The sequence below is a fragment of the Podarcis vaucheri genome (genome assembly GCF_965113315.1).
Source record: "Podarcis vaucheri genome assembly, chromosome: 11".
Taxonomy (NCBI): domain Eukaryota; kingdom Metazoa; phylum Chordata; class Lepidosauria; order Squamata; family Lacertidae; genus Podarcis; species Podarcis vaucheri.
In genome coordinates this window covers 55,513,194-55,533,679 of record NC_138749.1, presented here as the reverse complement: position 1 = coordinate 55,533,679, position 20,486 = coordinate 55,513,194, and the positions used below count along the sequence as shown (strand labels likewise).

General features: G+C 41.7%; 1 long non-coding RNA gene across 1 annotated transcript in view; it reads right to left on the bottom strand.

Moving 5' to 3' along the window:
* LOC309542803 overlaps nucleotides 1-20,486 on the bottom strand; it is a 51,802-nt gene that overhangs the window by 1,095 nt on the left and 30,221 nt on the right. The gene's annotated exons all lie outside the window — the stretch shown is intronic.

The following is a 20,486-nucleotide window of genomic DNA, read 5'->3' as shown; positions in this document are numbered from 1 at the left end:
CCCCCAAAAAAGTTTTAAAAGCTTAACTTACCAAATGGCTGCAAAAGAAGTTTTGGAAAAGCTTCAAAAATCACCAAAGTCTTTAAAAACCTCAAAAAAGGCTACTATGTACACTGCGTTCTATGAGTTGCTCCTCGAAGTCAAGTCGCAACTGTATTAACGGTGTTAAGAAAAAGGAAACAAACTTGCAAGACGTTTTCGTAGTTCAATAAAGGTTCTTGCTGTTATCACTATGCCTTGCCTTGTGGGAACCCACCTACATTTCCCTTATTTTTGGAGTGTGTTCACACAAAGGATGAGGGCCTCAGACTAAGAAAGGCTCTAAAACCAGCATCTTGAACTGGTATCACAAGCAAATTGGTAGCCTATATGACTCATGCAAAACACCTGTTAGAGAACAGGCAACTAGCACTGTGCCCCAGGGATAGATCTAGACACTGGTTAAAAAATGCTATAAATAAGACAGAAATTAAAGCATTAAAACAACAACAACAAAGCTTATATAAAAATCCATATGAACTCCTTTTTGCTCTCTGGCACCATATGGTGTTGGATGTTTATAACGTATTCAAAACATATTCTTGTGACGAATGTGGGATGCGGATGGCGCTGTGGTCCAACCACAGATACCAGCAGCCTTCAAGCAAGCAAACTTGCCTTATTATCGCTCCCTAGCATCCGACTACCAGAGGATTGCCTCCTTCTGTTCACCAGTTTGCCTCCTCCAAGTGAAAGAAACCTGGGCAGTACTGAATGTCACATCCATTGCCAGGTGTGTCCTGCTGGAAACAGAAAAGGGCTTTCCCCTTGGCCTGCCTTTATATCCACTCAGTTGCCAAGTGCTTTGTGACATCACACAGCCAATGGCAACAACTGGGGGAGGCATCATCTTCATTGCTTTGAGCCTCACAATGGCAAGAGGACCTATCAGTGATTGTGTGCTTGTTTATTCAGGACACAGGTGGTGCTGTGGTCTAAACCACTGAGCCTCTTGGGCTTGCCAATCAGAAGGTCAGTGGTTTAAATCCCCATGACAAAGTGAGCTCCCGTTGCTCTGTCCCAGCTTCTGCCAACCCACAGATCTACAGAACTGGCACTGTTACAGGTGCCACGTAATACTTGTTCTGCAGTTGTAAGAAATCTTTTTATGTAGTCTTTGAAACTCCCTGCCTATTGACATCAGGCAGCTGCATTCCCATGAGCTCGTCCTACACTCGAGTAGGACCCTGGCAGAGACACATGTCCTACTAGCATGTTCTCTCCCTCCTGGTCAATCGTTTAGGAGCTTCAGAAACTTTCTTTAGCCCGAACATCACAGTGACCGGTGCCAACAGACATCGCCACACTTAGGGATCTGCAGAGTTTGCGCAGCTTGTGTATCAGACCTCAGCAACTCAGCATTTTGGCTAATCTACTTTATTTACATTTAAACACACATGGAGCACTGCAACATGACTCTCTCTGTCTCTAGCATCAGACAGCAAAGAGAAAAAACAAAGGACAACAGTCCCACTTCACGGAGCACAGTAACACAAACATCCTGTCTCCATCACTTCCCACTCTGTAGAGTCAAAACATATACCGTCATGTGAGAGACAACAATCCCATGACTGCAATCACGGAGCAGGAATTCTAACAGCTTTTCTGTGTTCCGTTGTGCCAGAAGCGGTTTAATCATGCTGGCCACATGACCTGGAAAGCTGTCTGTGGACAAACGCCGGCTCCCTCGGCCTGAAAAGTGAGATGAGCACTGCAACTCCATAGTGGCCTTTGACTGAACTTCACCATCAAGCGGTCCTTTACCTTTTTTTTAAAAAAAACCTTATTTTGATGAATGTAGCTGAGTTCCAGTTGAAACCTCCAAATCACCTAAGGGTGGACTCCTGTAGATGATATAATCAAGCTTGATAGTTACGAAAGCAAAGGCTCAGCATAGCAGGAGGAGGATCTGGGAGCCTCTTGGCAGTAACTACAATTTGCTTCTAAGGATGCAGCAAGGAGACCAGGGAGACCAGGAATACCCCTAGTTCCATTGCCTGATGTCACAGAGACTCATAGTGAGGTCATGCCCCAGCCTAGACCATGGCCATTTGTTCTCAGTATCATCTCCAACTTGTCTGGATTAACCTATTCTCCCTCAACCCTGAAAACACTGGTTTGTGACAGATACAGTTACTCCTGGATTATTTGCAGAAGACGTAAAGAACTGGAGATGGTTGGTATATTTAGGAAACTCAGATGACCTCTGGATGTCCATAACCGGGAGCCTGGATATCAGGCATCTAAATTGTCAACCAAAGGTAACAGGTAAGATCTTGATTTACCACAATGCTGCAAATGATCTTTAAGAAGCACTTGCAGTGGCTACCTAGATTGCAATGCAGGAAGTGCCAAGACCAGAGCTTGGATATGTAGATCCATTTTGTTGCCAATATATATTAGTCTCAGTAATTCTAACTCATGACCAGGGAATGAAGCAGGGATCAGGATCTAGAATCATAGAATCATAGAATCATAGAGTTGGAAGAGACCACAAGGGCCATCGAGTCCAACCCCCTGCCAAACAGGAAACACCATCAGAGCACTCCTGACATATGGTTGTCAAGCCTCTGCTTAAAGACCTCCAAAGAAGGAGACTCCACCACGCTCCTTGGCAGCAAATTCCACTGTCGAACAGCTCTTACTGTCAGGAAGTTCTTCCTAATGTTTAGGTGGAATCTTCTTTCTTGTAGTTTGGATCCATTGCTCCGTGTCCGCTTCTCTGGAGCAGCAGAAAACAACCTTTCTCCCTCCTCTATGTGACATCCTTTTATATTTTTGAACATGGCTATCATATCATATCTAGGGAGCAACCTGTGCAGCAGAACTGAATAACAGGTGAGGTGCAATAAAATCAGTAGAATTTTGCCACATTTAAGTCTAGGCTCAGCAAAATTACTGAAAATAGGACCCAAGATGGACACATGAATCAATCCTCATGCTGTAGTTTTAAGTGAATATCCTTAAAATCCAGTCACTATTCAGTATGAAGACTTGTTTGTTTAAGGTCTGTGAAGTACCTCAAGTAAGACATTGTCAGGCCAGCACTAATGTTCAAAGAGGAAACAGAACAGAGTGTATTATCTTCATTAGTTTCAGAATTATTAGCGGGCTTATGAATGTGGACCTGCACTATCCAAAGTAAATACAACTGTCAGTGTTTGGTACTGTGAGAGAAAGAGAGGCAGAGATGGGAAACCACAGACTGCTGTTCTAATGCTAACATTTATTGTGATATGTGTGCCCAATGATTTTTCAAGGGCAAACTAATCTTGCGCTTTTTTATTCTGACGGCAACGGCAGCTCACTTGCAGAATGTCCAAATGATTCTGAGCCATGTTACAGACAAAATGCAAATAATATTATATTGACCAGTCAAACGTGTACTTTGCATGTGAAAATAAAAGCTGAAGAGGGAATAATTGGGCACACATACAGGTTTAAAAACAGTGTGGTGAAAATGATATGAAACTCAAAGCAAGCAGCGAAAGAAGACGGAAAGGAAAACAGCTGAAAGAAATGAACATTCGTCTCTGTTTCAGATTATGAGCATTAGCACTGCATAATGTGTCACAACTTAATGGAAATGAGTCAGCTCTAGACCTGACAATTTGAGGAACTATTTTTGAAAGGTGTGAGGAAAATTTAGAAATTAGCCTTCAAGAGCTAAGAGCTGGAGAGTAAGAACTGTATTTTCCTCCTGTTTTGAGATTTAGTTTCCGATCTTTCTCTGCTGGTTAGAACTGAATATATTAGAGAATGGAAAGACAGAGCATCTACTCTTCTTCTGGTAGTAGGCAGTACATGAATCGACATTTGCTTTATATTTGCTGCTTCCAGCCACATCTTCCAGAAAATTCTTAATTTGCTGAGGGAAAGGCAACCTTCCCTGGAATCCCTGCCTCCTCATCTTAAATGGGTGATATCTGAAAGAAAATCTGCATGTGCTCAAGGATGAACGCATCACCAGCCAGATTCTGTTCCTCATAGGACTCCTGCAAAAAGGTTCTTCGCCAGCATGTAATCCTCAGCTCAAGTTAAACACCAAAGATACTTGTTTACAGTGGTGGCCAATGAAGTGGCCAGGGGATAATTCGGATATCATTGGCCTGTACCTGCTGAAGCAATGCCGGCTGAACAGTAGCAATGTGTATGCAGAATACTGAATGTATTGTTCCCTGCATCAATGTCCATGTATAAGACTATGTTTTTTCCCTTAAAAATCATGCTAAAAAGTGGGGATCATCTTATCCATGGGGTGGACAATGGATTGGTTGCTGCTGCGGCTGTTAGTGGCTATTGTGCATGCTATTGGTTGCTGCGTCAATGGGTGGTGTTGATTGGCTGACAGTCTGTCAGTTGGGTGGGCAATAGGCATCTTCTGCTGGTGATGGGACAGACAAGAGGCAGATTTTGCCATGTATGCGGGTGAGTGATTTTTGGCAATCTTCCCTAAAAAGGCTCAACAACCCTGGGCAATCCTCTGCAAAAAGCTCAACAACTCTATGCCATCTGCCCCTATTTTCTTAAACTGAGTCCCCCAAAATAGGGGGCGTCCTATACATGGGGGCGTCTTATAGATGGAAAAGTACGGTATTTACTCATTCATACATATTTTTTTAAAAAGTTTACTTTCCTCCCCCTTCACCCTCCAAAACCCTAATGGGTTTCCCTTCATCTCTCCAGCTTTGGAGATGGTTTAGATTGCCATATTTCAAAAAGTGAAAATCTGGACACAAAAGTTGTTGAGGTCTTCTTCTTTTTTTGTCCCCTTTTTTGCAAAACAAAATGAAGGTGTTTTGGTTTTTTTTGAAATTTCACCCAAATATGCACTTCCGTCATGGGTTCCCGTCATATATCCGAATTTCCGCCCAGACACTGTTTCCAATGGCCAAATCCCAGCTATGTCTCTATATGGAAAATAATATTGCATGGAAGTTCACAGCATGTTATTCTTTGAAGGAGAACTACTTGAAAATGATTTACAGATGGTATTTAAGTCCGAGTAGGCTTGCTAAGATATATAAGACTGAATCAGATAAGTGCTGGAAATGCAAAGAGGTTGAGGGAATGTTCTTTCATATGTGGTGGACTTGTAAAAGGGTATTGCGAAATGATCCATAATGAATTGAAAAAAAATGTTTAAAAGTACTTCCCCCCCAAAAAAACCCAGAGTCCTTTCTGTTGGGGATAATTCAGACTGAAATTCCCAGGTGTCAAAAAAGGTTATTTATGTATGCTATTACTGCAGCCTGTGTTTTCTTAGCCTCAAAATGGAAAATGAGAGAAGTCCCAACCAAAGAAGAATGGCAACTCAAATTGACGGAATATGCGCAGCTTGCAGACTTGACATACAGAGTAAGAGAACAAGAAGAACATACCTTTAGAGAAGATTGGAAAACATTTATTGAATACATGGGAAATAATGCTGCCAGTGTTTTCAGCTGTACGCATTTAAGATAAATTCAACAGTGTAAATAAGTTTTGATGGATGCAATAATGGAATACTGAATGGTATAGTTTCTGTAAAATATGCAGGGATTTATAATATGTAAAATGAACCACAGAAAGAGAAGAAGGGAAGTCACTGATATTTTAAAGATGTAAAAATGAGCACTTTAAGTTGTAAAACAGATATATATATATACAGTGGTACCTCGGGTTACATACGCTTCAGGTTACAGACTCCGCTAACCCAGAAATAGTGCTTCAAGTTAAGAACTTTGCTTCAGGATGAGAACAGAAATCGTGCTCCGGCGGTGCGGCGGCAGCAGGAGGCCCCATTAGCTAAAGTGGTGCTTCAGGTTAAGAACAGTTTCAGGTTAAGAATGGACCTCCAGAACGAATTAAGTACTTAACCTTAGGTATCACTGTGTGTGTGTGTGTGTGTATATATATATATATATATATATGCTTTCGTAGATTTTCACGGGTACAGGAATGCAGGTTTTGGTGTCTTCGGGTGTCTTCCCGTGTAAGAGTCGGGGTGTCTGTGTGACGTTTCGACGAGGTCTCACTCGTCATCTTCAGGCTGGTGCTTTCGGCTTCTTGTTACTGGAACAGAGCAGAATCTCAAACACCAGATTCTGCTCTAGATTCTAGGAACTCAAACACCAGATTCTAGGAACTCAAACACCAGATTCTAGGAACTCAAACACCAGATTCTAGGAACTCAAACACCAGATTCTGCTCTGTTCCAGTAACAAGAAGCCGAAAGCACCAGCCTGAAGATGACGAGTGAGACCTCGTCGAAACGTCGCACAGACACCCCGACTCTTACACGGGAAGACACCCGAAGACACCAAAACCTGCATATATATATATATATATATATATATATATATATATATATATATACACACACCGTATTTTTTGCACCATAACACTCACTTTTTTCCTCCTAAAAAGTAAGGGGAAATGTCTGTGTGTGTTATGGAGGGAATGCCTACGGGTGGCATGCCTACGGATTTTCCTCCTCTAAAAACTATGTGCGTGTTATGGTCGGGTGCGTGTTATAGAGCGAAAAATACGGTATATATATAGTATACTGTTGCATGAGTGGCGGTCGCTGTACCCTTGCATAAAGCCTTGTTTATCATGTTGCTTTTTCTTTTAATATTTACACTTGCTGGTTTCTTGGTGTATTTCGTTTTCTGTTTTGACTTTGTGAGCCTTTTTTTTTTTTGCCCCTTCCAAACAAAGCAGAATAATGCCATGCACTAGATTAGGCATTTGACACACTGCAGAAAAATTAAATCTGCACTTGATGTGCTTAGGAGAAACAAAGCTTCATTTGTTCTTAGTGTGATTCTTTTCTCCATTGGCATAGAAATATGGGCATTAAGTAGTTGTTTGAAGGTTCTGTTATACTGCCAGCATTGTAGCCTGTTATGCTTTATGCCTGAATCACTTTGATATATACAGAATATTATTTTTAAGTTTCCCACTCTCTCTCTTTTTTAATCTAACAAGGAAGCTTCAGGGATATTTTTTGCACTGAAGATTCACAGGGATTTTTTTATATACTAAATGCTTCATAAACATCTACCAGGTACATTGTTATGATGTCAGCAATAAAATGAAGGTGAGCTTGAAAGTAACGTTGCAGTCAGTAAGGCAGGATTTTAATTATACTCATCACCTTCCTTGCCACCATCACATGCCTCTCTGTTGCTGACTACATCTTTTGTGCCAGGTCAATGGAAGGTGACTTCTTTCCACTTTTCAGTGTATTCTCAAGCGTACTGAATTTATTGCCGCTGTGATTACGCAGAGTTGGCTTCTGATGCCACTGCTATTAGCATATGTTACAGCAGTAGCCCCTCTTTTCCATGCAATCTGTGAAGTTAAATGAGAGGTGGGGATCCTCAAGCCACAGGGTCAAATGTGGCCCTCTGGGCCTCTTTATGTGGCCCCCGGTTCTCTTCCCAGGCCACATCTCTCTGGAGCCCTATGTCTCACCAGCCTTGCTTTTCATATTCATTGAGTGAGGGTGGAGTGTTAATGTAAACTCTGATACTGCTTCTAGCTTGCCTAGATGGTTTAGAAACTTCAGCTAGTGCAGAATTCAGCGGCCAGGTTGCTTAAGGCAATTTGAGCATATTACACCGATCCTGGCCCAATTGCACTGGCTACCAATTGGTTTCCAGGCTCAGTTCAAAGTGCTGGTTTTGAGCTATAAAGCCTTAAACGGTTCAGGACCGCAGTACCTCAAGGACTGCTTCTTTCCATATGAACCTGTCCAAACCCTGAGATCATCTTCTGAGGCCCTCCTTCGTGCGCCTCCTCCTTGAGAGGTCTGGAAGGTAGCAACACGAGAACAGGGCCTTCTCTGCAGTGGCTCCCTGTCTGTGGGATGCTCTCCTTGGGAACGTTTGCCTGGTGCCTTCATTATACACCTTTAGGCACCAGGCAAAAACGTTCCTCTTTAATCAGGCCTTTGGCTGATCGACATCCAATACCCTTTTAAAATCTGTTGGGGAGAGGGAGATTATAGGGTTGTTTTTGTTTTTAAGGTGTATTTTGTGTTTTTATATTGTGATTTTATGTTGTGACCACCCTGAGACCTGCAGGCATAGGGTGGTATACAGATAATAATAATAATAATAATAATAATAATAATAATAATAATAATAATACAGAGATTTAGTGTGGGAGCAAGTTTGTGGGGAAATACATTCTGATATCTGTGACAGCTGTGTTTGCAAAAGCCAGCTCCATCCATTATACGTCAGCTGTCGACCAAATCTTTGAGCTTTTCATTCTTCTGATGAGACAAGAGAAAGGTTAAAAAAACTATGGAAAATGATTAATCAAGGACTCCATGATCTGTTCATTATTTTTATTCTTCACAGTGACAGCAAGCAATTATTCTAGTAGCTTTTTCCCCAACCTTCCAGTTCTCCTACTGCTTTTACTTGCGGTGGGAGGGAACTTGAAGATTGTCAATGCAGGCTAACTGCTGGGTGAATCAGAATACGCTAATAAAACAGTCTCCTTTGTCCCAGCAACCAAGTTGGAAATATCTCACAATCTGTTAATGTCGATATAGTCATTTGACAGGCCCTATCAGCACCACAATTGTGCCACAGTAAACAGATTAGAGAGGGACGCGGGTGGCGCTGTGGGTTAAACCACAGGACTTGCCTATCGGTTCCTGCTCCTGCCAACCTAGCAGTTCGAAAGCACGTCAAAGTGCAAGTAAATAAATAGGTACTGCTCAGGCAGGAAGGTAAACGGCGTTTCCGTGCGCTGCTCAGGTTCACCAGAAGCGGCTTAGTCATGCTGGCCACATGACTTGGAAGCTGTACGCCGGCTCCCTCGGCCAATAAAGCCAGATGAGCTCCGCAACCGCAGAGTCGGTCACGACTGGACCTAATGGTCAGGGGCCCCTTTATCTTTACCTTTATCAGCACCAAACCTTTGCACTATTTCACTTTTCTTCGGTGTGTAGCATTGCAGTTCAGTTTCTTTCACTGGTGGCTAAGGCAGACTCTTCATTAGTCAAAAGGGGGTACAGTTTGTTTATATGGTCTCATCAGTGCTTGTTGCTGCCAGTGAGAGGCATCATTCATGTGATTCTCTCGCTGATGCAGCATGCAGTCAATCCTAAAAGACGGCAAGCAAAGAGAAGCAGAAAAAATGCCTTGGACAATACAACTTGCGAGTGTCTTGTTTGAATGCCTCTGAGCACCAAATCTATTTCACATCTTTCTTTTCTTTTTGGGTAGACAAGATCAACTTTTGTCAAAGTCTAAGGGCTGTTACAGACGAGCTCTGGCAGAGATCTACTTACATTCACCCACATGGCATTGAAAAATATTCCTCTTTCCCCACTAGAGTACTTTGGTCTCGCTGCTGTTCAGAGCCGGATTTAGGTTTGATGAGGCCCTAAGCTACTGAAGGTAATGGGGCCCTTTATATGTCCAGCTGTCCTTTGTCAGCAACAAATTGTCACTGTTTTTATGTTGAATATAGACTCTAAGAAGCCTACACAACACAAAACACTGTTGCTGTATGTAGGTTTTATTTTATTTGTTTTTTATCTTATATTTTGGAAATGTTTATCTTATATTTTGGGGGCCCAGGAGAGTGGGGCCCTAAACTATAGCTTGTTTAGCTTATACAGTGGTACCTTGGGTTACAGACGCTTCAGGTTACAGACGCTTCAAGTTACAGACTCCGCTAATCCAGAAATAGTACCTTGAGTTAAGAACTTTGCTTCAGAATGAGAACAGAAATTTTGTGGTGGCGGCGCAGCGGCAGCAGGAGGCCCCATTAGTTAAAGTGGTACCTCAGGTTAAGAACAGTTTCAGGTTAAGAACGGACCTCCAGAACGAATTAAGTTCTTAACCTGAGGTACCACTGTACATAAATCTGGCACTGCTGCTGTTCCGTCATAGCAGCATAGATCATAAGAAACAATTTCCATGAAACAACTATGTCCTCCTACCTATGAAACACAACAGAAGCATTGTCAACGTTCACCAACCTTGATTCATACTTAGCCAGCATTCTCATTCCTGGCTCATCTCCATCACAATTTTTGGACAGACCCCTCCCCCCCAAACACCAGGGTTTATATAATAAATACAGTGGTACCGCGGGTTAAGTACTTAATTCGTTCTGGAGGTCTGTTCTTAACCTGAAACTGTTCTTAACCTGAAGCACTACTTTAGCTAATGGGGCCTCCCCCTGCTGCCATGCCACCACCGCACAATTTCTGTTCTCATCCTGAAGCAAAGTTCTTAACCCGAGGTAATATTTCTGGGTTAGCGGAGTCTGTAACCTGAAGCGTATGTAACCCGAGGTACCACTGTACTTCCTTCTGGCTTGGATTTCAATTGTGCTTTCTGCATATCATATGCAGTAATGGTTTGGTTTGACTCCCCTTTCCCCTTGACCTCTTAGTCTGACCCCGCTTTGTAAACTGCATTGCATGGTGCATGGAAAGATTCATTAGTTCATCAGTTACTTCTGTGAGATTTCTCCTTTCGCTAACTGTCGGGTATCAGTAGGATGACTGATAAAGAGTTGATAATGAGATTACGCTTGAGGTTATGACATTTTAATGAGGATATACCGTTTCCCATACAAAAGGAGTGTGCACAGAGGGAAGAGATGAAAGCAGGCTTTAATTGTAGCGTTTCTGCTGTTGAAGCATAAAGTGATTGCACATTGGGTGCAGTTTGAATAAGAATTTGAATAACAAGTCACACACACCATCCAAGTGGCTGGGATTTCAGAGCAACCTTCACAGGGCAATTTAGAATATACGGTAAGTTTGATGAAAGAGCCTGTAAACTTGGACTGTAGCCCTATGGATGCCCACCTAAGACTCAATAAGCCCCAACACATTGTAATCTTTTCTGAGCAACTATGCATAGGGATTCTTGAAATGCAAGACAAGTACGTTGACTTGGAGTACTGTGTCCAGTTCTGGGCACCACAATTCAAGAAGGACACTGACAAACTGGAATGTGTCTAGAGGAGGGCAACCAAAATGGTCAAAGGCCTGGAAACGATGCCTTATGAGGAATGGCTAAGGGAGCTGGGCATGTTTAGCCTGGAGAAGAGGAGGTTAAGGGGTGATATGATAGCCATGTTCAAATATATAAAAGGATGTCACATAGAAGAGGGAGAAAGGTTGTTTTCTGCTGCTCCAGAGAAGCGGACACGGAGCAATGGATCCAAACTACAAGAAAGAAGATTCCACCTAAACATTAGGAAGAACTTCCTGACAGTAAGAGCTGTTCAGCAGTGGAATTTGCTGCCAAGGAGTGTGGTGGCGTCTCCTACTTTGGAGGTCTTTAAGCAGAGGCTTGACAACCATATGTCAGGAGTGCTCTGATGGTGTTTCCTGCTTGGCAGGGGGTTGGACTCGATGGCCCTTGTGGTCTCTTCCAACTCTATGATTCTATGATTCTATGACTTGCACTCAGTAGATCATTGGGTGACTTCAATATTGGATCACTGCCATGCACTCAATGCAGGGCTTCACTTATGAAGGGCTTCACCCAGAGCTTCACCCAGAAACTGCAGTTAGTACAGAATGCAGCAACATCCTTTCTGACAGGAGTGAGATTCAGTTGCCATAAAAAGCACCTCTGCCCAGAGAGCCATACCGGTTGATGAATTGTTACTGAGCCCAATTCAAGACATTACAGGGGTGCCAACTCTAGGGGGATCTGCACCCACAAACAAATTGTTGTGGGTGCTCAGCACCCACACTGCAGGGCCCTCTACACAACGTCTGGTGCTTTGGGAGGCACCGGAAGTCAGGTTCCACAGTCTCGCGATACCTCGGACAGCATCTCTGAGGCCTTCGTGAGACCTCAGATATGCTTTGCGAAGTCTCAGAACCACTGGTTGGTTCCGTTGCCAAGGGGTTCCGTTGCCAAGGGGCATGTATGACATCATAACTGTCATTTAATTCTACTCAATATTGATCCAGAGCAGAACTCCAATGTATAGTTAGCAGAGTAAAAACTTAAACACGTTGTGTTCCCAAAAAATAGACCAGAGGCCATTGTATTTCATCCAGCAGAGCTTGACTGCTACTGAAGGCAAATGAGCATAATGGTCACAAAGCCAACACATTCAGGATTGGCACTGTCCATAAGAAACCCAGTTGCAGCAGACTTAACTTAAACTTACAATAACTTATAATAAGCCTAAACCGGGGTAGTCAACCTTTTTATACCTACCGCCCACTAATGCATCTTTCTTGATGGTAAAATTTCCTTACCGCCCACCAGAGTTTGATGGAAGGAGGATTAAGCTTGTGCCGTAGAACCCCCTATTGCCCACCTACAATCCTGAAACGCCCACTAGGCGGTAGGGACCAGGATGACAACCACTGGTCTAAACCTTAACACTACGCATACTATGTACAGAACACCACACCAGAAGGAAGGAAGATAGAAAGAGGAAGTAAAAGCCAGGCTCCTTCTGGCTTCTTATTATAGTCAGCATGACGCTGACAGAAGAGATAAGAGAATCAGTTTCAGCCAGCTGTACTCAGCTTCTCTGAAGGTATAACCCAAACATCATGAAGCTTCTTACACACAGAGAAGCTTCCAGAACCCTCTTGAATTAAGTAGAATAGGAATGATCTCTACACATCAGATCAATACTTTCTGTACTGAGAAATGCAAACTGACAATAACATCACGTCGCAACGTGACATCACAATGTCCCATATCCTGGGGCCCAAGTTGTCTCCCCTCAGATGTTCTAGTTGATAGCTAGTCCTCCTTTTTTGCAATAGTTTCCAGATTTGATATGTAGCCTTTTCATACCAATTTGGGTTAATGAGATGTGTGCCGTGCCATCTGCATAAAGCAAGAATGGGATCTTCTGTTTCCCAACTGAAGGGGGGAAAGCATGAGATGAAGAGGAAAGCTCCTGGCGGATATAATTTATATAAAGATTGAATGGGGTGGTGACAAGATCATAGCTGTCAACTTTTCCCTTTTCTTGCGAGGAATCCTATTTGGAATAAGGGAATTTTCCTTTTAAAAAGGGAAACGTTGACAGCTATGCAAGATGGAGCCTTGTTTGACACCCTTTACTGTTGGAATTGAATCAGATAGAAAACATGTCCTGCCAGGAAGGTCTGGAGTTCAAATCCCTGCAACAGTGTGAGCTCCCATTGCTCTATCCCAGCTCCTGCCAACCTAGCAGTTCGAAAGTATGCCAGTGCAAGGAGATAAATAGGTACTGCTGCGGCAGGAAGTTAAACAGCATTTCTGTGTGCTCTGGTTTCCGTCACGGTGTTCCGTTGCGCCAGAAGCAGTTTAGTCATGCTGGCCACATGACCTGGAAAGCCGTCTGTGGACAAATGCCGGCTCCCTTGGCCCGAAAGCGTGGTGAGCGCTACAACCCTATAGTTGCCTTTGAGTGGACTTAACCATCCAGGAATCCTTTACCTTTTTACCTTTTTACTGTATTTGCGATGGCCATTGGCTATGAACAATAAAATCTATTGACTGGCAAGTCAAGATGTTACTATTGATATACCTTGGGTTAAAAATTTAATTCATTCCAGAGGGCCGTTCTTAACCTGAAACTGTTCTTAACCTGAGACACCACTTTAGCTAATGGGGCCTCCTGCTGCCACCACACCACCGCTGCACAATTTCTGTTCTCATCCTGAAGCAAAGTTCTTAACCTGAGGTACTATTTCTGGGTTAGCAGAGTCTGTAACCTGAAGCGTATGTAACCCAAGGTACCATTGTATAAATCCTTGGAACAGTTTAATTGTGGGATCTCCTTTCCATGTATGTGTCCATTCAACCGCTTTTGATCTACAGAATTGGCACTGTTACAGGTTCTGCAGTTGCAAGAAATCTTTTCGTGTAGTCTTTGGAATTCCCTGCCTATTGACACCAAGCAGTTGTGTTCCCATGATGCTTTTCTGTGCCTTTTTGAAACTTTCTAAATTTTATTTTAAGGCAACACACATCCAGACACATTTATGTTGATGTGTTTTCATCTTTTTTCCTTATAATTTTAACTATCCTCAAGTGCTTTTAATTGTTCTTAACTATTTTTATTGATTTTTTAAAAAAAAAAACTTGGGAATTGCTTAGAGGCTTTAGTATAATCAAACAGTATACATTTTTTATTAAAGAAATAAATTCATAACCAGTGGAGTGTTTTCAACATTAAATAAGTATGTTCCTGCTTGGGCAGCTTTTCCTGGAGAGTTAGCAGGCATTCCCACATCTTTAAGAGCAGGCCCACATGAAACAAATATTTATCTGGGAATAGTTGAGATCTGAGGATAACAGTGCATGTATCAATGTGGTCTGACAGGCTTTTTTCAGAAGAGAGCAGAGTTGGCGAGCCAACCAAAGTTGGTAAATTTGACATACACCAGTGCTGATTTGGGGTGAGTGGGTGCATACTTAAAATATTCACCAGAATTATGAAAATGAACATTCAAAATCACTCTGTGATAAATGATGGTTTCATTTACTGCCCATATAATAGAGGTTGTACAGATGTTGATGGATAGCTTATCCAAAGCAAATATTGATCCCATCCCTAATTAAAACTCGAATGTGTAATAGGAGCATTTTAAAACAAGCTTCTTTCACATGCAGGGAAATTTACTGCTATCCGGAGGGCTCACACAAGGCTTATAAACCACTTGATTCCCACTTAAGCTCTCAAAATAAGACATAAAACACTGTGCCAAAGTACTGAATTGCTCACATAATGCATACATATTAACAAATTACTAGCAGGATGCACACAAAATGGGATCGGAGGTTGTAAGATGTTGGGCTCTTTTGCAAAGTAGCCAGTTCCTAAGAAATTCCAGGCTGGTTTTTTTTTCCTTTTGGGGGTGGGGGGTGGGGAGAGAGATACAAGAAGTTTAGTCCCTCTCGAGAACATTCAGCCGTTGGTTAGAAAGAGACCAAATCTTTGTATTTCTTGCTCATTAGATTTTGTAAATATATGCAGAAACACCCTGCTGAGTCAATTTACACAGCCATAACTTACTCATTTTTAAATGAGCTTTTTTACTGGGCCAACACATTGCCCTTTAAAAAATAATAATAATAAGCAAGCCTAAAGCTTTTCAAGAAAGCATTAACACCTTTGTCAATCAAGCAAACCAAACATGTATTAAAATATTTCATTTTCTCAAATGAGACCATTGTTTTCATTCTATGTTGGTGACAAAATATCAGAAAGCAGGACAATCAACTCCTACTATTTTACTTGATAGTTAACAGTTTACACGTGATGATTATCCGTCACTGACTGCTTGCAATTGCTCCATATGTCAGCTGCCTCTATACTGTCTGCAAGGACAATTTTTTATGTGCAGCATCTCACTGTGGTTAAATTGGGAAATTTCCTCTACGATTGACCATTGCCCTGGACAGTGGGAGGAACATATGCGTTTCCATCTGTTTCTGTCTTAATACACCTGAGAGAGCACATTCTAATATATTTTGTCTGGAGCCACTGTGTGAACCTAGGAAGCTGCTTTCCTAGTGAGTCAGAACTTTCATTCAGCTAACTCATCACTGTTTCACGGTAGCTACCAAGCGTTTCAATTTTTTTATTTATACTTTTCAGGTTTATACATTTCACTGATTTTACAATCATTTTGACATTTCAAAACTTGTCTTCCTTCCCCCTCTCTCTGCGGTTCCTTAAATTTATTTTTAATATCTTCTGCATATCCAAATTAACTTAATTCGCTCATTTATTCATCTTCTTTAAATATATACTCTTCTTATGAAACTGCAGGTTATTACAATAATCCTGCCAATGTTCTTATCTGTTTACAGTTTATCTGTAAATATCCAATAAAGCATTTCCATTCTTTTATAAAAAGTTTGTTATCTTGATTTCTTATTTTTCTGTTAAGTTTCACCATTTTTCCATATTCCATAAGTTTCTGTATCCATTCTTCCTTTGCTGGGACTTCTGCTTCTTTCCACTTTTGTGCAAGTAACATTCTTGCCCTTCACGAACTCGTGTGTCAACCTTGTGCTAATATTTTCTGTATCGTTCCAATTTTTTAGTATATGTGCTGCCGAAGCGAGCACAGCTGCCTGGCATTTCAGACCCAGGACTCCGCTACATTAGCAAAGAAACAGTGATGTGAAGGCACTATAAACAGGCAACACCATATGGAACCAGAGAGCATGACATTTTAAAATGTGATTTTCCATAGGGATTTTCTTTTCTTTTGTAATAACCATCTAATTTCTTTTGAAATAAAATCTGTGCTGAAGTTTTCTTCTTCTTCTTTGGTGATGACTCGTAGCCAAGTAAGATTGTCATCCATGAACACAGTCTTAATGGTGTGACTGTAAGCGACTGTGGAGAACAATTCTGGATCCACACATCCTTCCACAGTGGGGACATATGTTTCCGGGCGGGAGTTTATCATGGTGAAGGTTTCCCAAATGTGCCTTCCTCTTAGCACGTTTCTCCATTTCATCCTGAGTTTGAGCGTCTTCAAAGCCCATGACACCTTTGGTAAAGGCTGTTCTCCAATTGGAGTGCTCGCAGGCCAGTGTTTCCCATTTGTCGGTGTTTATACTACATTTTTGGGGATTTGCCTTGAGAGAGTCTTTAGAACTCTTTTGTTGACCACCAGCATTATGCTTTCCATTTTTAAGTTTGGAATAGAGTAGTTGCCTTGGAAGACAATAATTAGGCATCCACACAACATGACCAGTCCTATGAAGTTGATGTTGAAGAATCATTGCTATGACACTGGTGATCTTTGCTTCTTTCAGTACACAGGCATTTGTTTGCCTGTCTTCCCAAGTGATGTGTAAACATTTTCAGAGACACTGTTCATGGAGTCTTTTGAGGAGTTAGAGATGGCGTTTATAAGTGGTCCATGTTTCACAAGCATACAGTAAGGCTGGTAGTACAATAGCTTTGTACACAAGTATTTTGGTTTCCCAGTCCTCAAACCAGGGAATACACTTCAATTGTGTTATGTCCTGAGTTGAATAGGATCCAAAAGGCAGCAGTCTGATTGGTCCTAGAACAATAGGATTCAGAATGCAGCAGTCTGATTGGTCCTAGAACAATAGGATTCAGAATGCAGCAGTCTGATTGGTCCTAGAACAATAGGGTCCAGAATGCAGCAGTCTGATTGGTCCACAGGAGCCACCCAATCCAGCTCCAGGTGGAAGTGAATCCGCAACCTTATTGGCCTACAGGTGAATCCCGGAATTAGCCAATCACGTGGGGCCCATTGTGTAACTAATGTATATAAAGCAGACATTCTGGGGGAACTTCCATTCCTCCTCACCACTATGTGCTGAATAAAGAGCATGAAATCCACTCTCGACTTCGAGTATATTTCAAATTGGGAGAGAGCTGCACTCGCAAAGCTTAGTCAACACTGGATTTTGGCATCAGTGTCGGCTCTTGTGCAAAGATAACTGCCCAGGTAGTTTTAATTTTAGAGTTTTGAAATAAAATCTGTGCCGAAGTACTAAAGGAAGCTAATATTTAGCCACAAGAGCTATTCCATAAAGAATTAATGTATGCCCGAGCTGCAGATGCGGTGTTGGTATCAGTGTTCAGTACCATAATAAGAGAACAGAAGAGAAGAAAGGGTTGGGACCTCCAATGACAGACAACAATGGCAATGGCTTCTGGAGTGTCAAGTGTTCAGTGGAATTTCCCAAACATCTCCAGCACAGCAACCATAGGGGACACCTATGCAGGACAATTCATGGTCATTGACTAGGGTTTCTAGTCAATATGTGGTGGACCTGTCCTGAAATAATAATAAAAATCTGGGACACGGTCTATGAAGAACTAAAGAAAATGCTCAGAGAAACATTTACTAAAAGACCAGAGGCTTTTCTACTGGGGATTATGACAATAAACATCCCTAAAATAAACAAAAGTGTATTTCTTTATGCAAAAACTGCGGCTAGAGTATTAATAGCCAAGTATTGGAAAGGAAACCAGATCCCAACTAAGGTAGAGTGGAAAAGAAATTTTGTGAATATGTTGAATTAGCCAAAATGACAGAAGAAGACCTATGAATGGGATTGTTTTAAAAATTACATGAGTAAACATGGTTCCCAAATCCCAAACTTGGGTGTACCTGGGGAAAATTTCACAAACTAAAAGTTAATTGGAGGAGATACCCTATACAAAGAAAAGGTTGAAGGTATACTGGAACACAGTACAAAGAAAAGGAAATTAAGAGAGACAAGATGAAGCTGTTAAGAGGTAGAGGGAAATTAAGCATGATAGAGAAATAGATTATTATGAATATGTATAGAAAGAGAAAATAGATTATGTATGTAATTGTAAAGGAAAAAGACGCTGTAAGATCTGTAAATTTTTAAATTGCAATAAAAAATTAATAATAATTTTTAAAAATTCATGGTCATTGACTTCAACCCATACCTTGTTATTGTGCTCCAGCTCCTAGCTTTGAGCCCAAACCAGTGATGAGGGAAAACTTACCTCCAGTTGCTCAGAAGCTTGGACCAGATGAGGACAGAGACTTGGAAGTCCCACATGAACAGTCCCAGATTGTGACACCAACCATGAACTTACATAAGCACATTACAAACAAAAAAATGTTCCTAATGTCATGAACTGTCTTGAAATAGGACAAGCACATAATGTGGAGTTTGGGAAGATTTTCTAAGAGTACTATTGCATTTCTGATTTGCTCTATGATCTTGGAAAGAATATGAATCTTTGCATTTCTTTTTAACTAGCTGCCAAAGCTGCCTCAGGCAATGTGCTGTCAAAGCTAGATCATATTGTTAAACTGCTACATTCAAGCAGAATTTCTTCAAAAGCAATGAATAGCACAGGTGAGATTTGCACCGTAGTTGTTCACTCTTATTTGATATTCATCATATCACACGCTGTGTAGATATGACTTCTGCCTAAGAGCGATAGTGTTTTGAAAGCTTCAGGTTGTATCCACCATTAGTCCTACTCAGAGAAGGCCCACTGAAATATATGTGGCTAACTTAGGCCAATTAAATTCAATGGGTCTACTCTAAATGAACTTTAGTGGGTTACATTTTTTCCTACTTTTTCAGAGCCTAGGCCAGTTTAGATACATTTGATGTTTGACAATATCAGAACTGTAAAATGGTAAAGTACTCCAACTAAGGCAATTCCATAATTTCATTCACAGAGCAAGCTCTCGCAAAATTCATAGACTTTTAAAAATGTGTGCTAGAACTAGCTTATACTTAAAAGCCTTCAGCCATTGTTGATCACTGGATATGGTCATGGATCTTAATGAAGTTGACAATAAAATACGGGGAATTTATTGCACATAAACACATCATCAAGCATGACGTGAATCAATACTTTCAAGACAGCAATACAATATGAATGCTTGAGTATGCTCCCAGCTTAAGTCCTTACACGGTCAAGTTCTTGACATAATGTGACAATAGGACACATGACAGATTAAAAACAAGAGAATTAAGTACACATCAGATTACACCATCATAACCAGTACATCAGGCAGGACATTCTGAAATGGATCTCAGCTGCCACATTTCAGTATCTTTACCATTACATTATGAAGTTGCAGAGTTGCGTGTTGAGGTCCCCAAGACACCCCCCAAATAAAACACAAATGACACTTGATTTTAGTTTAAGGTTTTTGGCCACAACTTTATTAAAATACAAAAAATGTGAGTGGTTGCTTAGGCATTGTTTGCGACTATCTGTCCCTGCCCAGGGACAGACTGACATTCGCACACCTGTGAAAGTCAGAAAGGGAAAACATTTTGGGGAGAAAGATGGAGCTGGTTACTATGCCCTCACCTCTCCCCAAATGCTCCCAGGGGCTCTTGACAGGGGTTCGGACAAAAGCATGGTGAGCCCCTGGATTCCGTTAATGGAATTCCCTTGCAGCAGCAGCAACATTGGAGGGGCAGGCACAGCCAATCCATGCCCCGCCACCAACCAATTAATAAAATCAATGCCTAACCGCAACCTTACAAGTTGTGACAATTTGCTACGCAGTAGGCAAAAACCAAATGGCACCAGCCAATCAGCCAAATGGACAAAATTCCTACCAGGCCACTGCTGCCCCAAAAGCAGACAACTCCATGACAGGCATAGCAAGGTCAAGCGAGCAAACCTGAAAATAGGGAGGGTGGGCGGGGGATCCGATCACAAAATGGCAACATATAAATCTCCCCAGCAACAAATAGAGCTCAATGATAATGGTGGCCAAACTCTTTCCCGCCCAGCAACAGTGGGGTGTCTTGTTAGCCCCCACCGCAACACGTGCTCTCCATGAAGGAGAACACGCTTTGGGATTTATTAGCAAATCTGGCATGTGACACTTAGGCTCAGTTGAGAGTAGAAGGGATCAGCTCACTCTACAAAGCTGTTGTTTTTCTTTAGGTGCTGCTTTATCCTATTCATTTTGCTATGCTTTTCATCTTCTTCAC